This window comes from Halichoerus grypus, chromosome X (genome assembly GCF_964656455.1).
Source record: "Halichoerus grypus chromosome X, mHalGry1.hap1.1, whole genome shotgun sequence".
Classification (NCBI taxonomy): domain Eukaryota; kingdom Metazoa; phylum Chordata; class Mammalia; order Carnivora; family Phocidae; genus Halichoerus; species Halichoerus grypus.
Window position 1 is genome coordinate 73,891,644 of NC_135727.1, and position 24,281 is coordinate 73,915,924.

At 36.6% G+C, this 24,281-nt stretch overlaps 1 protein-coding gene and 1 non-coding gene across 2 annotated transcripts in view; one reads left to right on the forward strand and one right to left on the reverse strand.

Moving 5' to 3' along the window:
* Nucleotides 1-24,281, reverse strand: part of AR (androgen receptor) — a 182,429-nt gene that overhangs the window by 93,657 nt on the left and 64,491 nt on the right. The window lies entirely within an intron of this gene.
* On the forward strand, nucleotides 5,590-5,696 carry LOC118535669 (U6 spliceosomal RNA). Its single transcript, XR_004917286.1, has one exon. It is a non-coding gene; the product is annotated as a U6 spliceosomal RNA (small nuclear RNA).

Sequence of the window (24,281 nt, forward strand, 5' to 3'; positions counted from 1 at the left end):
AGGGGGGCAGTAAGACTGTTTTTATCAGTGTGCCTCACCAAAATGACCAAGCTGTCCTTTTCTTCTGAAATCACTTTCAGAAATGGGGCTGAACAGATTAATCCTTATTACAGTCATGCCTTTACGTCTCCCAAGCCACATCTGCTGTATTCCGTGAGCCAAAATCTTTCCAATGGCTTCCTAGCCATCTCAGCCAATCAGCCACGGAAGAACTAGCCAGATTCCTTTCTGCAATGTCATCAAATCTGAGGGCTGAGAGATGTTTCCACATTCTTTGTTTCTGGAATCCATTACCAAAAAAACAGGAAATGAGAAAACAACTTGTTTTTAATTTACATTAAATCTTACTGGACCAATATTTTCTTCACATCCTCCATTTGAACTTCTGATACTAGAGATTGAGGGCTTACTATGTATTAAGCACTGTCAAAGATGCTTCATCCTCACAACTACTACTACAGGATACACAGACTATCTCCATTTTACAATGAGGAGCCAGAAGTACAGAGCCATTGATTAATTTTTTCAAGATCACAGAGCTAATTAAAGTAGAACAGCAAGGATTTGAATGCATGTCTGGCTAATTCCAAAACCTATGCTTTGTCTACCATGCTATATGGCATAGCACTGTCATTGACTGTCAGGGCTGGATGGTTCTCAGAGATCATCTAGCCCAGTGTTTTTCACCCTTGGGTGCATGGTAAAATTGCTAGGGGAACTTTCCACCACCCAATTCTGATTTAATTGAATTTAGGTGGGGTCCAGGCATCCTATTTTTTAAAAAGTTGATGTTATTGATATTAATGTCAAATCAGGGATTCAAACCACTGATTTAGTCTCTCTTACTGTTCAGGGGAAAATTTGGGGCCCAGAAAATGACAGAGAACTGACTAGAAGAAACAGTTTCCCAGAGATAGGCCTGAGACTAGAAGCCAGGTGTTACAACCTCTATGCCAGAGTTCTGTAGAGCAATGTTTTTAGTCACATTCTGTAGACTAACTTTTCCCAGGGCCTAGAATATGCAAGAGTCAACCTATGGGGGGCGCCTGGGTGGCTTAGTCGGTTAAGCGTCTGACTCTGTTTTGACTCAGGTCATGATCTTGGGGTCCTGGGATTGAGCCCTGTGTTGGGAATCCCCACTCAGTGGGGAGTCTGCTTGTCTCCCTCCTTCTCTGCCCCTCTCACCGCATATATATATATAGAGAGAGAGAGACAGAGACAGAGACAGAGAGAGACAGAGAGAGATAGAGAGACAGAGACAGAGAGAGACTGGGATATATATATATATATATATACATACACACATATATATATATATATATATATATATATATAACCATGAGTTAGTCTGGATATAATGTAATAATATACGTCCTCAATGTGTTTCACCTACCATCCCCACCTAGCAGTCCCCTATCAGTGACTACTATCTTTTAATTTACTGCCTAAATAACACCCACCCTTCCCCCCCACACAACCTTACCTTCAAAATACCTGCAACTCTCTTATTGAAGTCTTTCTGCTTTCTGTCTGATCCTCTCCAATCCATAAATTACATAGGACCCCAGAGGAATTCTATCTAAAACATTTGCTTCTGTAACTCTCCTCCTTAAGACTTTTTAATAATTCCCTATGGTCTACAGCAGTGGCCTAATTCACTGATGCATCAGAATCCCCGGAAGAGCTACAGAGCTCTGATCCCACCCTAACTTAGCCCAGAGTTGTCTGAATCTGAAGCTACAGGTGAAACCTGAGTATCTGTAATTTTATGAAATGCTTAAGTGATCTTAGGCAGACACTAAAAATAACTTGGCCTATAGGATACAAATTCAAAGCATTAGCTTGGCATTCAAGGCCTATTTCTAGCTCCTTATCTCTTCCACAAATTTTCCCATATGAACTTCAAGCCATACCACCACATCCTGTTTCAGTTCTTCTGTCTTAAGTCTATTTTACCCCTCTGTGTCTTTGCTTACATGGCCATTCCCTCCAACTGGAATGACATTGCAGTGCTCCCAACCATTTGTCTCCCTTGCCATGTTATCTCATAATTCAAGTCCCAGCCCAAGAGGCCATCACCTACTCCATGAAGCCTTTAAAAAAAAAAAAAAAAAGATTTAATTTATTTATGGGAGAGAGAGAGAGAGGGAGAAGTAGACTCCCTGCTGAGCAGAGAGCCCGATGCGGGACCCGATCCCAGGATCCTGAGATCATGACCCTAGCTGAAGGTGGACACCCAACTGACTGAGCCACCCAGGCGCCCCCATGAAGCCCTTCTTGACTCTGTATGCTTTAGATGGAATATGATCATGCCCCCAACTTGCACAGTCTTCTTTCAGAAGCACCTATAATGTTTTATATCACAAATAATCTATGTATGCGTCTGTTTCCCATCCATCATGTGGCATTCATTGATGAATTTCCAGTGTCTAGCCCAGATACTGCCTAAGCACTTCCCACTCAACTCACCTCCCTCTTTCCTCCTTGATTTACTCTTAAGCCTCACAACAAAGTTGGAAAACAGCCATGTTGCCTTTTAAACAACATCTCAGTTTGAAGGCCAAGATAGATCCTAAACAACTTTTGAGTTCTAATTAGGACACTGCTAAACTATATCAGATATATGAAAACCTCTCTTAAAAAATACCAAATATTTAACAATATCTATTTGATTATAGTATCTCCCACTTCCTGCCTACAAATTCTTCCTCATATCTGACCCAAATCCCTGAAAATATATTTTTCCTCTGTCCTCAGCAGAAATGGAGAACAGCTCCTTGACATACTCTTACCTTGCCTTACTTTCCTTCTATAGTACAATTAAACACAGAGTTGAACAAAATGTAATCTAGGATAAAACCTGAGAAGGAAAATGTGTCATACTTGGCATCTTTTTGAACTAGGTGACAGTGAAGTTGTAAAGAGCTGGTGGAACTGTCATTGTTAGATAAACATAGATGAATTGTTCAACTTGATGAACAAGCTCTTTCCATTCTGCAAAGTGATCATGTGGTCTCTGACACAGTACCTTCCTAGTTCCCCTTCGCCATTATTACGAACAGATAAGTTGCTGTCAGGCAGAGCCTGCTTTCCCTTATCCTTGGCCACTGTTTACTTTCCTCCACAGTTTCTGCTCTGGAATCTGTTTTGGTATACTAGACTAGGAGTTGGAAGCCTGAGATTCCATGATAAACTGTGATACTAACTTGTTGCCATACCAACCTTGGACCAGTCACCTTTTATCTTGACCCTCAGTTGTCTCATCTTATAAAACCTGCATTATCAAGTACATAAAGCTCACTGATACACCTTTGTCTCCTGAGATCTGCATAACCACTTTATGAGGCAAACAGATGAGTCAGGGGAAGTTTGGGGAGGTTAAGCAAGTTGTCTGAAGTGGTACAGCTAGAAAGTAGCAGGGTTGTAATTTGAACTCTGGTTTTAATTCCTAATCTGGCACTCTTTCTAATATACCAAACTGCTTTCTGGTATCTATAAAACAAGGGTGTTGGATTAGAGATGTTTAATTTAACAATTATATGAACAGCATTTCATAAATTTTAAAATACCTTCACATTCATTATCATCCATTCCGTCAATAAGAATGTATTCAGGACCGGGGCGCCTGGGTGGCTCAGTTGGTTAAGCGACTGCCTTCGGCTCAGGTCATGATCCTGGAGTCCCGGGATCAAGTCCCGCATCGGGCTCCCTGCTCGGCAGGGAGTCTGCTTCTCCCTCTCACCCTCCCCCCTCTCATGTGCTCTCTCTCTCATTCTTTCTCAAATAAATAAATCAAATCTTTAAAAAAAAAAAAAAAAAGAATGTATTCAGGACCTACCATAAACCAGGCACCATTAGATTAGGGATACAGTGATGAAAAAGTCATACGAAGTGAATGACTGCCTTTAGGAAGCTTCCATTTGGGGGGAGGTGCATGAAACAAGCATATGAAGACTCAAAAAATAATTTCAGCTACTGATAAGTACAGCAGGGTAAGGAGATACACAGTTGACTGAGAAGTATCTTATTTAATTTCCCCAACAACCCTGCCATATAGAGATTTTCATTAATCCCATTCTCCAGATAAGCAAAAGGAGTCAGAGGAGCTAAGCCAGTGAGCAACACAGCTGGGCCTAGACACAGTAACTTCGGACTATGTGTTCCACGCTCCTTCCATTCTGCTGCCTTGCTCCTGGTACTAGTTTTCTAGGATTCCATGATTTAGTCTCCAAATGACTGACTCTTGAGTACTTGGTTCAATAATGCCCTATCTCCGAAGGAGGATGAGATGTAGGCTAAATTCTCTGTGATCGTGAGATCAGGAGCACCAGACAGTTAGCTTTCAAAGCAGAACCAGGTTGTGGGTTCACTTGTTTATCTTTATCAATTCCTTGAGAGTCGCAGAGTTGTTTTTGTTGTTGTTTACTGTTCTACTCCCAGTGCCTAGCACATGGCTTGGCTCCTAAGTAGTGTCTGTTAAATATTTGCTGAACCCAGGGGTGCCTCTGTGGCTCAGTGGGTTAGGCGGCCAATTCTTGGTTTCAGCTCAGGTCATGACGTCATGGGTTGTGGGATTGAGCTCGGCATGGGGCTCCAGGTTCAGGGGGTAGTCTGCTTGAAGATTCTCTCCCTCTGCTCCTCCCCCACTCACATGTGCACTCTCTCTAAAATAAATAAACCTTTAAAAAATATTTACTGAACCTGTAAATGAATGAATGTATAAATGAATGAATGAATGAACGAACTAATGAGAAAACAAATGAACATAGCTTGCAGAAAACTAGGTTGGTGTGTTCCTGGCAAAGGGAGCAGTTTAACCTTCAACCTCCCCTGAGAAGCAAGCTTCAGCTGCTTTCTCCCAGGGGCAAACAGGCATGACAAAAAGCCAGGTGGGAGCTGGCATCTGAGGGTGAGAAAAAGGAAACATCATACTACAAGAAGCATAATCAGCTAAGTTGAAAATGCAATGCCCTCTCTAAGTAGATAGGAGAGGACAGTGATACAATTTTCTTCCCCTCTCAGCTCTGGAAAGCTGTACTTTTTTCTCCATACTTCTTCTTTTTTTTTTTTTTTTTCTATCGTGTTACGTTAGTCCCCATACAGTACATCATTAGTGTTTGATGCAGTGATCCATGATTCGCTGTTTGAGGTTAACACCCAGTGCTCCATGCAGTACGTGCCCTCCTTAGTACCCATCACCAGGCTCACGCATCCCCCCAGCCCCCTCCCCTCTAACACCCTCAGTTTGTTTCTCGGAGTACATAGTCTCTCATGGTTCGTCTCCCCCTCCAATTTCCACCCCTTCATTTTTCCCTTCCTTCTCCATACTTCTTAGGCAACGAGGAAATAGTGGATCTGAAATGTGGTTCTTGCTTCCTGCAGTTTGGAAGTTGAAAAGGGCAATATTCTATCTGATGAGGACTAGAGTGGTCTGGAGACCTTTCATGGGGCTAAGTAATACTGGGCTGCCTGGGGCCCTGTGCCTCACTTTCATTAAATGTCCTAAACACAACTAACCAATCAATCAATATCCTAAACACAATTTGCCTAGATGCTTATGCTATACCCATATAAAAACAGAGTGGTCTCATGCTCACTTCAGCAGCACATATACTAAAGTTGGAACGTTACAGAGAAGATTACCATGGCCCCTGTGCAAGGATGACATGCAAATTAGTGAAGTGTTCCATATTAAAAAACAAAACAAAGCAAAACAGTGGTCTCTGGACATCTACAACTGACTTGGATAGAGACAAGAAAAAATACCCATGTAAAGGAAGAAAGCTAGTATTTACTTAACACCCCATGCCAGCACCATGACACCTATAGTCACACTTACTGAGCAACTACAGTTCCCATCCATAAAATGGAGATAGTCACAACATCTACCCACCTGGTTGTTATGTGGATTAAGTGAGCTAATTCATGTTAGATGTTCTCCAAGTACATGGTATGTAATATGCATTGAATAACAAAATAAGATGCTACAGCACACCACCACCATCATAATCATTATTACTGTCATCATCACCATCATCTATGTGCAGTGTATATTTCAGGTGCTTTCATATCAATTATCATAATGTATCCTCTCCACAACCTTGCATGGTCGAAATGATAGATGAAGAAACTAAAGCACAGTGAGACATCGCAACTTGCCTAAGGTTCTGCAACTGGAAAGAAACGCATCAAGGAATAACAACTAGGGGCACCGGTGTGACTCAGTCAGTTAAGCATCCAACTCTGGTTTTGGCTCAGGTCATGATCTCAGGGTCATGAGATTGAGCCCCGAGTCAGGCTCTGCATTCAGCATGGAGTCTGCTTGGGATTCTTTCCCTCTTCCTCTCCCTCCTCCTCTGCCCCTCTCCCATCCCTCGCACACACACTCTCTCTCTCAAATAAATGACATCTTAAAAAAAGAAAAAGAAAAAAAAGAAATAACAGCTACATCCATTTGAATATTCTTTCACTGTATACACACAAGGCTAAAATAAACTCTGGCCACCACAACTGGTCATAGATATTCGGAAATCCTGAATGTTTTTACACTAATACCATTTGCACACCACTGTTGGAAGCAAATGTAATTATATCTTAAAATTCCATTTTTATTCCTAGATAAGCAAACGGTTGTGGCTACAGCTGAAAAAAAAAATCAAGAATATTGTTTAGGATTTGAAGGGAAAAAAACATGCTTTTATAAAAATGTAAATCAAAATTAGAAGTTTTAATATAAGATATGCCAAAGCTCATTTATGCTTAAGGGAGAAGTGCATTTTCTATAATGATCCCTCTAACCATGGAACTGGTCTCTTACAGATTTGTATATAGGTAACAAAATTGCCACATTCTGTATTTGCTACAGCTCATTATCTTTATCAAAGCCTTCACACCCATTCAAAAGGTGGCAACTGAATTCTATGCGCCAGGGACACAGAAAGAAGCAAGCAGCAGACCCTGTTTCTTGAAGCCATCATAGGCAAACAGCTATTAAAATATAATTTGAAAAAAAATTAAGTGAGAATAATACAGAGCGATGTAAAAACATGGTAGTGGGGGAAAACACAATCTTTTTTTTTTTTTTTAAAGATTTTTTATTTATTTTTTGACAGAGAGACACAGCGAGAGAGGGAACACAAGCAGGGGGAGCGGCAGGCAGAGGGAGAGGGAGAAGCAGGCTTCCCACCGAGCAGGGAGCCCGATGTGGGGCTCGATCCCAGGACCCTGGGATCATGACCCGAGCCGAGGGCAGACACTTAACGACTGAGCCACCCAGGCACCCCAAAACACAATCTTTAAACAGCTTCACTGAGACGTAATTTACATCCATGAAGTCCACCATTTAAATTATACAATAAAGTATATATATATAATATATATATAATTTAATGTTTTTTAGCATATTTACAGAGTTGTGTAAATAGCACCACTATCTAATTCCAGAATATTTCATTACCCCAGAACAAAACCCCATACTCATTAGCAGGAACTCCCATCCTCCCCTCCATGGTGCCCCTGTGAACCTCATTTACTTTATGTCTCAATGAATTGGCCTATTCTGGACATTTTATATAAATGAAGTCATATAATACATGGCCAATCATGATTGACTTCCTTCACTTAGCCTGATGCTTTCAAGGTTCATCCATGTTGTAGCATACTTCATTCCTTTTTATGAATGAGTAATATTGTATTATAAGGATATACCACCTTTCATCTATCTATTCATCAGTTGGTGGACATCTGGGTTGTTTCTACCTTTTGGCTGATATTAACAAAGCTGTTATAAACACTGACAAGTTTTCATGTGGATATAATGCTTTCAATCATCTTGTATATATACCTGGGAAAGAAGATGCTATAAGTCTCTACCTATATACCTAAGAGGGAACTGTCATGTTTGGTTTTATTAAGAACTCCCAAAGTGTTTTCCAAACCAGCTGCAACATTTTTCATTCCCATCAGCAGTATATGAGGGTTCCAGTTTTCCAATATTCTTGCCAATACTCGATGATAATTGATGATGATGGTGGTGGTGATGATGATTAACCTTCATAGTCTGTATCAAGTTTTATCTCATTATGGTCTTGATTGTTATTTCCTTAATGGATAGTGATATTGAGCATCTTTTCATTTGTATATACTCTTCAAAGAAATATCTATTCAAATGCTTAGCCCATTTTTATATTGGGTTATTTTTCTTTTTATTATTTGTTTGTAAGAGAGTTCTTTATATATTCTGCATACAAGGTCATTATTAGATATGATTTTCAGACATGCTCTCCCTTTCTGTGGGTTGAGTTTTCACTTTCTTGACTGTAAAATTTGCAACACTAAAAACTTAATTTGTGTCCTATTATATGGTCTACTCTGCAAGATGTTTAATGTTCTCTTGAGAAGACTTTGTGTTCTGCTATTGTTGAGTGATGTGCTCGCCACATTAGGTCATCACTATTAGGTCTACCATGATACTCTCTAGCTCCATCCATGTGGTTGCAAATGGCAAGATTACATTCTTTTTTGATGGCTGAATAATATTCCATTGTATATATGTACCACCTCTTCAACCATTCCTCAATCAATGGACACTTGAGCTCTTTCCATAATTTGTCTATTGTAGATAATGCTGCTATAAACATAGGGCTGCATGTATCCTTTTGAATTAGTACTTTCGTATTCTTTGGGTAAATACCTAGTAGTGCAATTGCTGGGTCATAGGGTAGTTCTATTTTTAAATTTTTGAGGAACCTCCATACTGTTTTCCAGGGTGGCTGTACCAGTTTGCATTCCCACCAAAAGTATAAGAGGGTTCCCCTTTCTCTGCATCCTCATCAACACGTTTTGTTTCCTGTGTTGTTAATATTAGCTATTCTGACAAGTGTGAGGTGATATCTCATTGTAGTTTTGGTTTGTATCTCCCTGGTCAGTGACGTTAAGCAGCTTTTCATGTGTCTATTAAGCCATCTGGATGTCTTCTTTGTAAAAATGTCTATTCATGTCTTCTGCCCATTTTTTAACTGAATTATTTGGTTTTTGGGTGTGGAGTTTTAGAAGTTCTTTCTATATTTTGGATACTAACCCTCTATCAGATATCTCATTTGCAAATATCTTCTCCTATTCCATAGGTTGTCTTTCAGTTTTGTTGATTGTTTTCTTCACTGTGTAGAAGCTTTTTATTTTGATTTAGTCCCAATAGTTTATTTTTGCTTTTGTTTCCCTGGCCTCAGGAGACATATCTAGTAAGAACTTTCTGTGGCCGAGGCCAAAGAGGTTACTCCCTGTGTTCTCCTCTAGGATTTTGATGGTTTCAGGTCTCACATTTCGGTCTTTAATCCATTTTGAATTTATTTTTGTGTTTGGTGGTCCAGTTTCATTCTTTTGCATGTTGCTCTCCAGTTTTCCCAAAACCATTTGTTGAAGAGATTGACTTTTTCCCATTGGATATTTTTTCCTGCTTTGTCAGTGATTAATTGACGATATAGTTGTGGGTTCATTTCTGGGTTTTCTATTCTGTTCTATTGATCTAGGTGTCCATTTTTGTGCCAATACCATACTGTTTTGATCACTACAGCTTTCTAATATAACTGGAAGTCCAGAATTGTGATGCCTCCAGCTCTGCTTTTTTTTTTTTTTTTAATCTCAAGGTTGCTTTGGCTATTCAGGTCTTTTGTTGTTCCATACAAATTTTAGGATTGCTTGTTCTAGTTCTGTGAAAAATGCTTTGGTATTTTGATAGAGATTTCATTAAATGTGTAAATTTAGGCATTTTAACAATATTTGTTCTTCCAATCCATGAGCATGGAAAGTCTTTCCATTTCTTTGTGTCAGCTTCAATTTCTTTCATCAGTGTTTTATAGTTTTCAGAGTACAGGTCTTTCACCTCTTTGGTTATTCCTAGGTATCTTACCATTTTTGGTGCAATTGTAAATGGGATTGTTTTCTTAATTTCTCTTTCTGGTGCTGCCTATTGGTGTATAGAAATTCAACAGATTTCTATATGTTGATTTTGTATCCTGCAACTTCACTGAATTTTTTTTCAGTTCTAGCAGTTTTTTTGGTGGAGTCTTTCAGGTTTTCTGTATATAGAATCATGTCATCTGCAAATAGTGACATTTTTACTTCTTCCCTCCTGATTTGGATGCCTTTTATTTTGTTTGTTGTTGTCTGATTGCTGGGGCTAAGACTTCCAGTGCTATGTTAAATAACAATGGAGAGGGTGGACATCCTTGTCTTGTTCCTGACCATAGAGGAAAAGCTCTTAGTTGTTCCCCATTGAGGATGATATTAGCTGTAGGTTTTTCACAGATGCCTTTATTATGCTGAGGTATAACTCAGTCAGAGAAAGACAGATACCATATGATTTCACTCATATGTGGAATTTAAGAAACAATACAAGTGAGCAAAGGGGGAACAGACAGAGACATATAAACCAAGAAAAGTATTCTTAACTATGGAGAGGAAGCTGACGGTTACCAGAGAGGAGGTAAGTGGGTGGGGATGGGTAAAATAGATGATGGGGATTAAGGAGTGCACCTGTTGTGATAAGCATGGGATGTTGTATGGCAGTGGTGAATCACACCTGAAACTAGTATTACACTGTATGTTAACTAACTACAATTTAAATGAAAACTTTAAAAAAGATGTCTATTAGGTCTAGCTGTTTTATTTTGTTATTCAACTCTTCTATTTCCTTGCTGATCTGTCTAGTTGTTCCATATAATGGATAGAACCTTCCAACTATTATTGTTGAACTACATTTCTTTATTTTGGTACATATATGTTTATACCTGTTCTATCTTCTTGATTAATCCTTAATTATAACAATATGTCTTTTATCTCTAAAACTAGTTTTGTCTTAATGTCTATTTTGATTAAAATTAGAAGGAGCTAATCCAGGCTTGTTTTATTTATCTGTGCTGATAATCTCACTTTTTGATTTATTTAACTTATTGTCATTTAATGTTATTGTTGCTATAGTTAGAATTACCTCTTCCATTTTGCTTTTTTTGTTTTCTTTATTTCTCATTACCACTTTTTCCTCCATTACTCGTTTGCCACCTCTTTTGCTAAAGTAGGTATTTTCTTTTTTTAATTTAAATTCAATTAGTGATCATATAATACATCATTAGTTTTTGATGTTAATGTTTAATGATTCATTAGTTGCATATGTATTTTCTAGTGAACAATTTTAACTGTGTTTTAAATTTTTGTAAACTATATTTACATTTTTTTTCTCAGTGGGGGTACCTGAGTGGCTCTGTCAGTTAAGCGTCTGACTCTTTATTTTGGCTCAGGTCATGATCTCAGGGTTGTGGGACTGAGCCCCGCGTTGGGCTCCACACCAGGTGTGGAGCCTGTTTGGGATTCTCTTTCTCTCCCGTTTCAAAAAAAATTTTTTCTCAGTGGTTGCTCTGTGTTTCTAACATGCATCTTAAATCATCAGAATCTATCTCAGGTTTATACTAAATTCCAAGAGGTTATAAAAACCTTATTCTTCTACAGATCCATAATCTCCCCTTATATAACTATTATACGTAATTTGTCTCTATGTATTACCAAACAATGCGTGTTTATACTTTTTGCTTTATATAATCATGTCTATATTTAATAGCTTATTTAAAACTAATAAAGGACAGCACAGTTATAGAGATTTTTATATTAATCATATTTATCATATTTTTTCATTTCTTTCTGTGGAGTTCATTTACTATCTGATATGATTTCCATACTCCAGTTTAGCTTAATTCCCACTCTTCTTTTCTGCACTTTATTATATTTACAAATATTTTTACAGGTATACTTCTATATGTCACCAACCAACAATACAATTTTATTGATATTGTTTCATGCAATTAATTTTTATCAAGAAAAAAAGAAATATGAAATTCTACTTTTTAAAAAAGATTTATTTATTTTAGAGAGAGACCATGAGTAGGAGGGGCAGAGGGAAAGGGAGAGAGAATCTCAAGCAGACTCCACGGTAAGCATGGAGCCTGATGCGGGGCTTACCCTGAGATAATGACCTGAGCTGAAACCAAGAGTCAGATGATTAACCAACTGTGCCACCCAGGTGCCCCTATAATTCTACTTTTTATCATTATCTACATAATTCCTTCTACTGTGGCTCTGTTTTTTCATGTGGACTAAAATTATTCTCTGGTGTCATTTCCCTTCGGTATTTCTTGCAAGGCAGGTCAGCTAGCAACAAATTCTCCCAGTTTCTATTTATCTGGAATGTTTATTTCACCTTCACTTTTAAAAGATAATTTTACTGAATACTGGATTATTGGTTCACAGGTTTTTCTTTAAGCACTTTGAATATGCTATAATGCCATCTTCTGCCCTCCATTATTTTTGATGAGAAGTCAGTTGTTAATCTTATTGCAGTTCCCTTGTCATTTCTCTCTTGCTAATTTCAGGATTTTTCTCTTTACATTTGGCCTCAACATTTTGAGTATGATGTGTCTGGGTGTCAATCTCTTTGCATTTTTCCTACTTGGAGTTTGTTGACCTTCTCGATATGTAGATTAATGTTTTGGATCAAATTTGGGAATACAGTACTCACTGTTTCTTGAAATATTCTTTCTGCTCCTTCCGATACTCCCATTACATGTAAGTTGGTGCACTACTAAGGTGTCTCACATTTCTCTGAGGTTCTTCATTTTTCTTCATTCTTTTTTTTCCTTTCTGTTTTTCAAAATTCATACTTTCTATTCATCTATGTTCAAATTTGCTGATTCTTCCACCAACTCAAATTTATTCTTGAGCCCCTTTAGTGAATTTTTCATTTCAATTATTATACTTTTCAACTCCAGATTTTCCATTTGGTTCTTCTTCATGATTTCTATCACTTGATTGATCTCTATTTGATGAGAAATTGTTCTCATGCTTTCCTTTAGTATTTTAGAAATTATTTCCTTTAGTTCATTGAATATATTTAAAGTAGCTATAAATATATTACTTTGTCTAGTAAGTCCAACATCCGGGCTTCTTCATGGACATTTTATGTTGACCACTTCTTTTTCCTGTGTATGGGCCATACTTTCTCTTTTACTTGTACATCTCATATTTTTTAAATTAATTTTTATTTTTTTAAGTTTTTATTTAAATTACAGTTAGTTAACAGACAGTGTAATATTAGTTTTAGGTGTACAATAGTGATTCAACACTTCCATAGAGGTATATGAGGAACCACATATCCTAATTTTTAGTTGAGAACTGGATATTTCAGATACTAATTGTAACAACTCTGGATGCTGACGTGCCTCTTTCTGGAGCTTGTTCTTATTTTCTGTTTGGTCATTTGTTTACTTAGTGACTTGGCTGAATTAATTCTGAGAAGTCTATTTCCCCCACATTGTGAAGTGTCTGATGTCCTCTCCTCAGATATGTTTCTTTGTTTTTAATCTTTTAGACTGGCTTCCCATAGGTCAACACCAGATCTACATAAACCACTTTTTGGTTAAATGTTGCACTTTAAGCCTCCTTAGACTTAAAAATTTTTACCCTTTACCACTGGATGTGCATGTGGCTTGAAGACTACTTTCATATTTCTGGGAGTTCAGAATTTTGCCCCACATTCAGCCAGGAATAAGTCTCTCAGAGTTTCTCTTTCTGGTCACTCTTCAGGGGTGTGGCTGTGGACACAGTCTTCCATTCTGCTAAAAACAAGTTTTTTTTTTTTTTCTTAATTAAGCCTGGCTTCCTATGAGTTGCCCCGGGGTCAGAGTAGCATATTGTTCAGGCAATGTTTGGTCAGAGATTTGTGCTTAAATATCTCCAGCCTTAAGCCTTCTACATTTTACTGATGCATCTGCATGTGGCTTGAGGAATGTTTTAGTCTGCCCCTCATCTTGATCTCATTTCTCCTTAGTGGGTGCAGCCTTACACATGTGCACAGCACTCCACAGAATCAGAAATGAGTGTAATCACACACAGCCTCTTCTTGGCTGTCTATTTTCCTTGTTCTCTTTGGTAACCTTCCATCTGGTCTAGTATTTAGCTAGATGGAGCTACCAAACCCCTCTTCAATGCTAACCTCCAAGATCTCCACTGTTTTTGACAAAGCCCATAGGCATGAACTTTCTCATGCTCTGTTCCAAATAAATTCAGTCCCCTCAGGCAGACCTGTGGAGCTCTCCATCCTAATGGGTCTGCTTTACCCCCTTAGTGGAACCTCTATGTCACTGCAGTGGAATTGGGGACCAAGGACAGTGATCTGCTTCTCCCAAAGTGACTCCTCTGCTCAAGGAGTGGACCCTGGGGAGTGATGGTAGCCCCTAGTCCTCTTGGCTTGCCTTTCTTCGTATGGAACCTTCACCCTATATATGAGTTAGGTCAGGCAGAATCAGTTCCCCAATATTCTTGGCTTACCACCACTGGGGCAGAGCCTTCATGAGTAGAAACTAGGTAATCTCCAGTCTTCTAGAATAGTGCTTCTGCAATACAGGGCTAAGGGGCATAAGAGAGGCTGATGTCCTGTCCCTCTGGGGGTGAAACTATAGCCCTTGAGTAGGAGTTGGAAGGAAAGGGAGCACTCATCTTCTTGGCCTCACTTGCCTGGAGAACAGCTTCCATCACACAGAGCAAGGAGTAAGGATGAGAGCAGGTTATGGTTCAAATGCCATTGCCTCCTGCTATTCTTACTGAGAATTTTAGATTTTCCTGAATAAGTGTTTCCCTATTTGCTCTATGCCCTTAGGACAATTTCCAGAGATTTTAAATGGCTGTTTTTATAAATTTTACCATTTAAATGGCTGTTTTGTTGGGAAGAGGATCCACCGTGATCTTTAAAATTGCCACTCCAGAAGTCCTGCCCATAGAAACACTTAGTCTTGGAGTAGAAAGATTGGAAAGGGTTTCATAGAAGTAGCAGAAATAATGTTTATTTGAATTGGTTTTTCAGGCAGGCAACTGGGCAAGAAGACAGTTGCCCCAAACAGAGAAAGAGCATGTACAAGCAGAAGTGTAAAATAAGGCTGGAAGACTGCAGTACTAGAAGTCAAGTTACTATAATAATTAAGCTAGGCTAAGGGGCTTGGACCTTGCCCTACAGTCAATGAGGAGCCATGAGAGAGCTTTAAAATGGGGAATGATCTGGGCAGATCCACATCCAGACAGGTTGGCTTGCTAAGGTTCCAAACAATTTAAAAGGAATTAGATTTAGTCCCAGGATTTGCAAAAGCAGGGAAAGAAAGGTGAGAATGAGGTTAGCATTCAAGCCAATGCTTTTTGGTTCTCATGTGTATCAGACCAAAAGTCTACTTAATTTCTGTGAAAATAAGTCAACGTTTCACACTCACAACTAAAATAATTGAGAAATTTAAAAAAGTTATGCTCCTTTGGTTAGAATATTTGCACATTCATTTAACTAAATGCTTAAACACATACGTGATATATGTTTAACAGAACATATGCTGATGTTTTTCAAAGTAAAAATTAATCTGAAAAATAAAAGTAAATCTTTGTTTTAAAATGTGTTTTGTACTTCATTGAAAATAAACTCCTGAGTACCTGGGTGGCTCAGTCAGGTAAGTGTCTGACTCTTGATTTTGGCTCAACTCATGACCTCAGGGTTCGGAAGTCGAGCCCCACATCAAGTTCCATGTTGGATGTGGAGCCTGCTTAAGATTCTCTCTCTCCCTCTGCCCCACCCCGCTCATTCTCTCTCTCTCAAAAATAAATAAGTAAATAAATAAATAAACTCCATCTCTGAGTTGTTTAAATATGTATTTTTTAAAGTAAGAAACTCATTTTATCAAATAATCTGCTTAAACTGAATTATCACTGGAATAGGCATCAAGAGCACAGAGTCCCAGTCTGCCTTTTTACCATTAGCTTGCTTCGAACTTTTATAGTCCGTTCCCTTCAGTGGGACTAAATTTCTTTTTCCTCTGCAAGAAGAATTAAAAAGATATGAAGAGAAAAAGGTTGAATTATGCAATGCCTAAGATCCCTTTTAGCTCTTACATCCATAATTGAGGCTTTTTGGCAAAAAAGGCTTCTAGTATATGATTTAAATAAAACCCACCTAGAAATACCTTTGAAGCATGGACCTCCAAACTCAACAGCCTTAAAGGAAAAGAATGATTAATTTAACTACGTAATTTAAGACTGTCGGACAGAAAAACACATAAACAAAGTTGAAAGATAAATTGGGAAAACTATTTGTAACACATATGACAAGAAGCCAAATTCCTTTATATACAAAGAGCTCCATAAATCAATAAGAAACAGATGAAAAGCTAAACAAAAACAACAACAAATGGGCCAAAGCCAAGAACAGCCAGTTCACACGAAAGAAATATAAATGGCCAATAAACATGTGAAAAGATGCTCATGCTCCCTCATAATTAAAGAGAGGAAACTTAAAATAATGATAAACCGGTTTTTTTTAACCTATAAGATTTACAAAGACTTAAAACTCTGATAGTATCCAATGTTTGTAGTTTTTTTGGCAAGGTGGAGAGGTAATATCTACCAGATTTAAAATGCATACACTGTTTTATCCAACTATTTAGCAACTAAGAATCTGTATTTTTCAAAAGTATGCTAATAAAAGTATACAATCATATTAACTACTAATTGTTTTATTTTCTATGCGCCTGACACTTACTGTATACTTAAGTTCTTAATGTGTATTATTAAGAATCCTCATAATGGGGGCGCCTGGGTGGCTCAGTCGTTAAGCGTCTGCCTTCGGCTCAGGTCATGATCCCAGGGTCCTGGGATCGAGTCCCGCATCGGGCTCCCTGCTCAGCAGGAAGCCTGCTTCTCCCTCTCCCACTCCCCCTGCTTGTGTTCCTGCTCTCTCTATGTCTCTCTGTCAAATAAATAAATAAAATCTTTAAAAAAAAAAAAAAAGAATCCTCATAATGGTCTTATAGAATAGAGACCATTATTATCTCAATTTCTTTATAGAAGATATTGAGGCACAGAGAAAATAAGTACCTTGCCCAAGGTCATACAGTAAGAAGATGGTAGCACCAATAGTTGGATGAAAATACTCTGGCTTTAGAGCTATTCCCCTTAAACACGGTGTATACTGCCTCTTGAGGATGTTAATTGCAGCACTACTCTTAATATCAAAAAAGTCAGGGAGAAAAACAAAATATATATCAGCAGTGGGAAATTACAAAATAGACTGCAACATATCTATACAGTTAAATATTGTGAAACTTTTAAGAATATATATATTCTTATATATAGAGAGAGAAATGCTGATAGAGAAAAGTGTATGGAAAAGTATATATGGAAAAGTGTATAAGATCTATAAGTGAAGAAATCAATTTGTAGAAAGCAATTTTAACGTGATAGCATTTGTGAAAAATAATATACATGTATTTAACTATATAACATGTTTTTATATGCACAGAAAATCTGAGGTATTATAGAAGAAACTGGTCACCATGCTTATCTCTGATGAGTGAAAAGGGGGAGGAGTGCAGAAAATGGGCAAGGTCATAAGTAGGACTTTTATCATTTCATACCTGTTTGTATGGTTTGATTATTTTACCATGAGAATGTATTAATTTTATTTAGTTAAAAAATTAATAAAAAAACATCAAGCCCACTTTAAGCACTCTACCAGAAGTTATTTGCTGTTTTTCCTCCTATTTGGAGAGAGATCTTTGAGAAACTAATTAGTGTGATGTATGAAATGCTCTAATACTTAGCTTCAATTCCACTGAATTTCGCTTTGGGTCTCACAGACACCAGGTCCAGGACCTCAAAGAATTTAGGATGCTCTCAGAACTGGCCCCTGTGAATTATCACAAACACATTTTTTAAATGGGTACCTCAGGGTTTTCAGATATGCCTTAGGTGGAGAGAGCAACCAGCTAAGCCTAAAAAATATTTAAAATCCTGAAACTGCTAAGTCTTGTTACAGGTCAGGGATTTGGAGAAACATACAAAATGGTGAGTCCCTCCTTCCTTTCCGGTCTGTAGCAATTTATCTACCTTCTGTATGTCCTGTAAGTTAAAATGCCCGTTTATTGAAGATAATTTAATTCTCATTGTCTCTTTTAATGACCCTTAAATTTACATTTAAAGGTAGTCTGAATAGACATTTTTCCAAAGAAGACATCCACGTGGCCAAGAGACACATGAAGAGATGCTCATCATCATCAATCACCAGGGAAATGTAAATCAAAACCACAATGAGATGTTACCTCATACCTGAGGCTACTATCAAAAAGACAAGAAATAAGCTTTGGTGAGGATGTGGAAAAAAGGGAACCCTCACGAAATGTTGGTGGGAATGTAAATTGGCGAAGCCACTGTAGAAAACAGCATGGAAGTTCCTCAGAAAATTAAAAATAGAAATACCATACAATCCAGTAATTCCACTGCTGGGTATCTACCCAAAGAAAATGAAAATACTAATTCAAAAAGATATATACATCCCTTGTAATGTACAGCATGGTGACTGTAGTTAATAATATTGCATATTTGGAAGATGCTAAGAGTAAATTTTAAAAGTTCTCATGACAAAAAATGATATTGCAACTATGTGTGCTGATTTGATTTTAACTAGACTTATTATTTTACTTATTGTGATTATTTCATAATACATACAAATACTGAATCATTATTGTATGCCTGAAACTAATATAATGTTATATGTCAATCATATCTTAATAAAAAAGACTTATTTATAACAACAAAAAACAACAAAAAGATATATACATCTCTATGTTTATTGCAGCATTATTTACAATAGCCAACCTATGTAGGCAACCCAAGTATCCATCAATAGATTAATGGATAAAGAACATGTCACACACACATGCGCACGTACACACACACACACGCACACATAATAGAATACTACTCAGCCATAAAAAATAATGAAACCTTGCCATTTATGGCAACATGTATGGACATTGAGGATATTATGCTAAGTGAAATAAGTCAGAAAAGACAAGAACCATATGATTTCACTTATATGTGGAATCTAAAAAATAAAACAGATGAACAAACAAAACAAAACAGAAATAGACTCATAAATAAAGAGAACAAACTGGTGGTTGTTTGTTGTGGGGCAATGGATAAAACAGTGAAGGAGATTAAAATGCATAAACTTTCAATCATAAAATAAATTAAGTCACGGGGATAAAAAGTACAGCATAGGAAATACAGTCGATAAAATTGTAGTAACATTGTATGATGATACATAGTAACTATACTTAGCATGGTAAGCACTGCATAATGTATAGAATTATTAAATCACTATGTTGTATACCTGAAACTAATATTTTTTTAAAGATTTATTTATTTATTTGGGGGGGGAGGGGTAGAAGGAGAGGCAGAGAATCCCACATAGACTCCATGCTAAGCATGGAGCCCAACATGGGGCTTGATCTCAAGACCCTGAGATCGTGACCTAAGGTGAAATCAAGAATCAGATGCTTAACCGACTGAGCCACCCAGGCGCCCCTACCTGAAATTAATGTAACATTGAATATCAACTAAACTTCAGTTTTAAAATATCATGAGAAAAGGTGGTATAAAAAGCAGTCTTGATAAAACTTCACTTTGGTGTCTATTTAAATTTTTCTAGCATTCTAGAGGATACATTAGAATACACTGGATAAAAAAAAACAATTTTTTTTTCTTGTGATGAGAAATTCTAAGATTTATTTCTTGGCAACTTTCAAATATGCACTACAATATTATTGACTATAGTCACTATCCTATACATTATGTCCCCATGACTTTATTTTATAACTGGAAGTTTGTTCCTCTTGACTCCTTTCACCCATTTCACCCACTCCCCAATCCCTCTTTCTCTTAGCAGCCACCATTCTGTTCTCTTTATCTATGAGCTTTGTTTTGTTTAGTTTGTTCACTTGTTTTGTAGATTCCACATATAAGTGAGATCATATGGTATTGTCTTTCTCTGTGGACTTATTTCACTTAGCATAATACCCTCAAGTCTTAAAGTTCACATCATAAGAAAAAAACTGTAACTTCGTATGGTGATGAATGGTAACTAGATTTAATGTGGCAATCATTTACCAATGTATACAAATTTCAAATCATTACATTGTACACCTGAAACTAATACAATGTTATATGTCAATTACATCTCAATTTAAAAAGTTAAGGAAATGGAACATATATTGGTCACATACCAATATATTGTATGTCACCACTAAGGGCAGACATAAAATAATTTAAAATCTGGGGGGAAAATTAAGTGTTATTTATTTATTTTTAAAGATTTTATTTATTTATTTGACAGAGAGAGACACAGCGAAAGAAGGAACACAAGCAGGGGGAGTGGGAGAGGGAGAAGCAGGTTTCCCGCTGAGCAGGGAGCCCGACACTGGACTCGATCCCAGGACCCTGGGATCATGACCTGAGCCGAAGGCAGATGCTTAACAACTGAGCCACCCAGGCACCCCGAAAATTAAGTTTTATTAAAAAAAATTTGGTAAGTTCTTTTTTTTTCTTTTCTTCCACAGGACTCAATGACTTTTGGTAAAATATAAATTCTGGATACTAATGCTCAAGAAATAGTAGTTAGCATTTTCTTATATATTGAGGGACTTTGTCAAAAATAATCTTGTCTATGAATATAGAGCTACCTATGTTTCTTGAAATGTAAAGGAATATACAATATAGGTCATACACATTATATTACTCCTTTAAATTTAAAACCAGCTAAAATTAAATTATCCTAAATTTGTTAAAGATTATATTGGTGGAAAATCTGATATATGTTACATATATATACATTATTCATACTGATAAGGAAAATACTAAAGAATCAAAATATAAATAAGGAAAGATGTAAATATACAGTACCATGGAAGAAAAAGTAAAACTAGTATAGGAAACCACATCATCACCAATAATAAAAAGAAATGCAAATCCAATCAAACATAAACTATATTTTTTTAACATGAACTATCTTTTAATGAAAACCAGAATAGAAAAAAACCTAAAATTTATAAGGTCCAGTGTTGTTGCGAATGCAGTGAAACTATTATATGCTGCTCAAAGCACTTAAAATTGATATAAACCTTTTTGAAAGGACTATGACAATGTACTACACGTTTTTTATTGTTTTTATTTCATTTCCATTTAGTTAACATAGTGTTATATTAGTTTCAGGTGTACAATATACTGATTCAACAGTTCCATACATCACCAGTGCTCATCCACAACTGCCTTCCTTAATCCCCATCATCTACGTAACCCATCCCCTCTGGTAACCATCAATTTGTTCTCTATAGTTGTCTATTATTACTTGTTCCTTGGTTTCTCTCTCTCTCTCTCCCTTTGCTCATCTGTTTTGTTTCTTAAATTCCACATATGAGTCAAATCATATGATATCTGCCATTCTCTGACTGACTTACTTCCCTTAGTTATACTCTATAGCTCCATTCATGCCCTTGCAAATGGCAAGATTTCATTCTTTTTTATGGCTAATATTCCATTATATATATAGATAGATAGATAGATAGATAGAGATAGATAGATAGACAGATAGATAGATAGATAGACAGATAGATAGATATACTTCATTCACCTATTAATGAATACTTGGGCTGTTTCCATAATTTGGCTATTGTAGATAATGCTGCCATAAACATCAGTATGCTTGTATCTCCTTGAATTAGTACTTTTGTCTTTTTGGAGAGTGATTACTGGATCATAGGGTAGTTCCTTGTTTAACTTTTTGAGTAACCTCCATATTGTTTTCCAGAATGGCTGCACCACATTGCATTCCCACCAATGGTGAACAGGGTTCTTTTATCCCCACATACTCGCCAACACCTGTTTTTTCTCGTGTTATTCATTTCAGCCATTCTGACAGGTGTGAGGTGGTATCTCATAGTTTTGATTTTCATTCCCTGACGATCAGTGATGTTGAGCATCTTTTCATGTGTCTGTTGGCCTTCTGTAGGTCTTTCTTTGGAGAAATGTCTGTTCCTGTCTTCTGACCCTTTTTAATTGGATTATTTGTTTTTTGGTGTTGACTGGTATAAGTTCTTTATATATTTTAGATACTAACCCTTTATCAAATATGTCATTTACAAACATCTTCTCCCATTCAGTAGGTTGCCTTTTAATTTTGTTGACTGTTTCCTTCACTGTGTGGAAGCTTTTTATTTTGATGTACTCCCAATAGTTTATTTTTGTTTCTGTTCCCCTTGCCTCAGGAGATATATCTAGGAAATATTATTAGAGCCAATATCAGAGACATTACTGCCTGTGCTCTCTTCTAGGATTTTTATGGCTTCAGGTCTCACATTAGGTTTTCAATCCATTTGGAGTTTATTTTTGTGTATGGTGTAAGAAAGTGGTCCATTGTAATTTTTTTTTGGTATGTAGCTGACCAGTTTTCCCAACACCATTTATTGAAGAGACTATCTTTTTCCCATTGGATATTCTTGCCTACTTTGTTGAAGATTAATTGACCATATAATCATGGGTTTATTTCTGGGTTTTCTAATTCTGTTCTATTGATCTATGTGTCTATTTTTGTGTCAGTACCATAATGTTCTGATTACTAATAGTTTTGTAATATAACTTGGAAGTCTGGAATTGTGATGCCTCTAGCTCTGCTTTTTTTTTCCCCCCCAAGGTTACTTTGGCTATTTGGGGTCTTTTGTGGTTCCATACAAATTTTAGGATTGCTTGTTCTAGTTCTGTGAAAAATTCTGGTGATATTTTGACAGGGATTGCTTTAAATGTGTAAATTGCTTTGGGTAGTATAGACGTTTTAACAGTATTTGTTCTAATCCATGAGCTTTTGGAAAGTCCATTTCTTTGTGTCATCTTCAATTTCTTTCATCAGTGTTTTAATGTTTTCAGAGTACAGGCCTTTCACCTCTTTGGTTAAGTGTATTCCTAGGTACTTTATTATTTTGGTGCAATTATAAATAGAATTGTTTTCTTAGTTTCTCTTCCTGCTGCTTCATTATTAGTATATAGAAATGCAACAATTTCTGTACATTGATTTTGTATCTTGAGACTTTACTGAATTCATTTATCAGTTCTAGCAGATTTTGGTGGAGTCTTAAGGCTTTTATATATATATATATATAGTATTATATATATATATATATATATATATAGTATTATCATCTGCAAATAGTTTTACTTCTTCCTTACTAATTTGGGTGACTTTTACTTCATTTTGTTGTCTGACTGCTGGGCTAGGACCTCCAGTGCTATGTTGAATAAAAGTGATGAGAGTGGACCTCCTTGTCTCTTTTCTGATCTTAGGGGGAAAGCTCTCAGTTTTTCCCCATTGAGTATAATGTTTGCTGTGGATTTTTCACATATGGCCTTTATTTTACTGAGATATGTTCCCTCTAAACCTACTTGTTGAGGGATTTTATCATGAATGGATGTTGTACTTGGCTAAATGGTTTTTCTGTGTCTACCGAAATGATCATGTTTTTTTTTAATCCTATCTCTTTTTGATGTGATGTATCATGTTGACTGATTTGCAAATGTTGAACCACCCTTGCAACCCAGGAATAAATGCCACTTGATCGTGGTGAATGATTTCTTAATGTATTGTTGGATTTGTTTTGCTAGTATTTTCTTAAGGATTTCTGCATCTATGTTCATCAGAGATATTGGCCTGTTGTTCTCTTTTTTGAGTAAGTTACAGGTTTAAAAACTATGTTCATACTCTTTGACCCAATAACTCAGCTTTTCAAACTGGTCCCAAGAAATAATTCAACCAAATCAAATAGCTACATACATAGAGTTATCCATAATATTTAAAACTGAAAAACAGACGTCCAACAACAAAAATTGGCTTAGCACATTATGGCACATTTACTTTATGGCTGTGCTCTCCAAAATAGAACTTTCTGTGTTGATGGAAATGTTCTAGATCTACACTGTCCAAAACAGTAGTCACTAGACACATGTGGCTATTGAGTTCTTGACTTGTGGCTAATGAGATTGAGAAACTGAATTTTTTCTGTACTTTACTTTTAATTAGTTTAACTTAAATATCCACAAATGTAAGTGCAGCTCTTTGGTATATCAAGAAGCAACTAAAATCAAAATACTATATGTCAAGAGAAAAAAAGCAAAAATATAAAAGAAATGAGCCATGACAGAAAACCACATTTTATATAAGCCAAATATAAAAACATATGTGTATGGATAAATATAAAAAATAAAAATTGTTAAATATGCAAACATTAAAATGAATTTTAAACATTTTTAAAAGATTACAGGTTGGAATTTCAACTTTTATGGTACATATTTCTCAAATATCCATTAGATTCACTAATACCAAT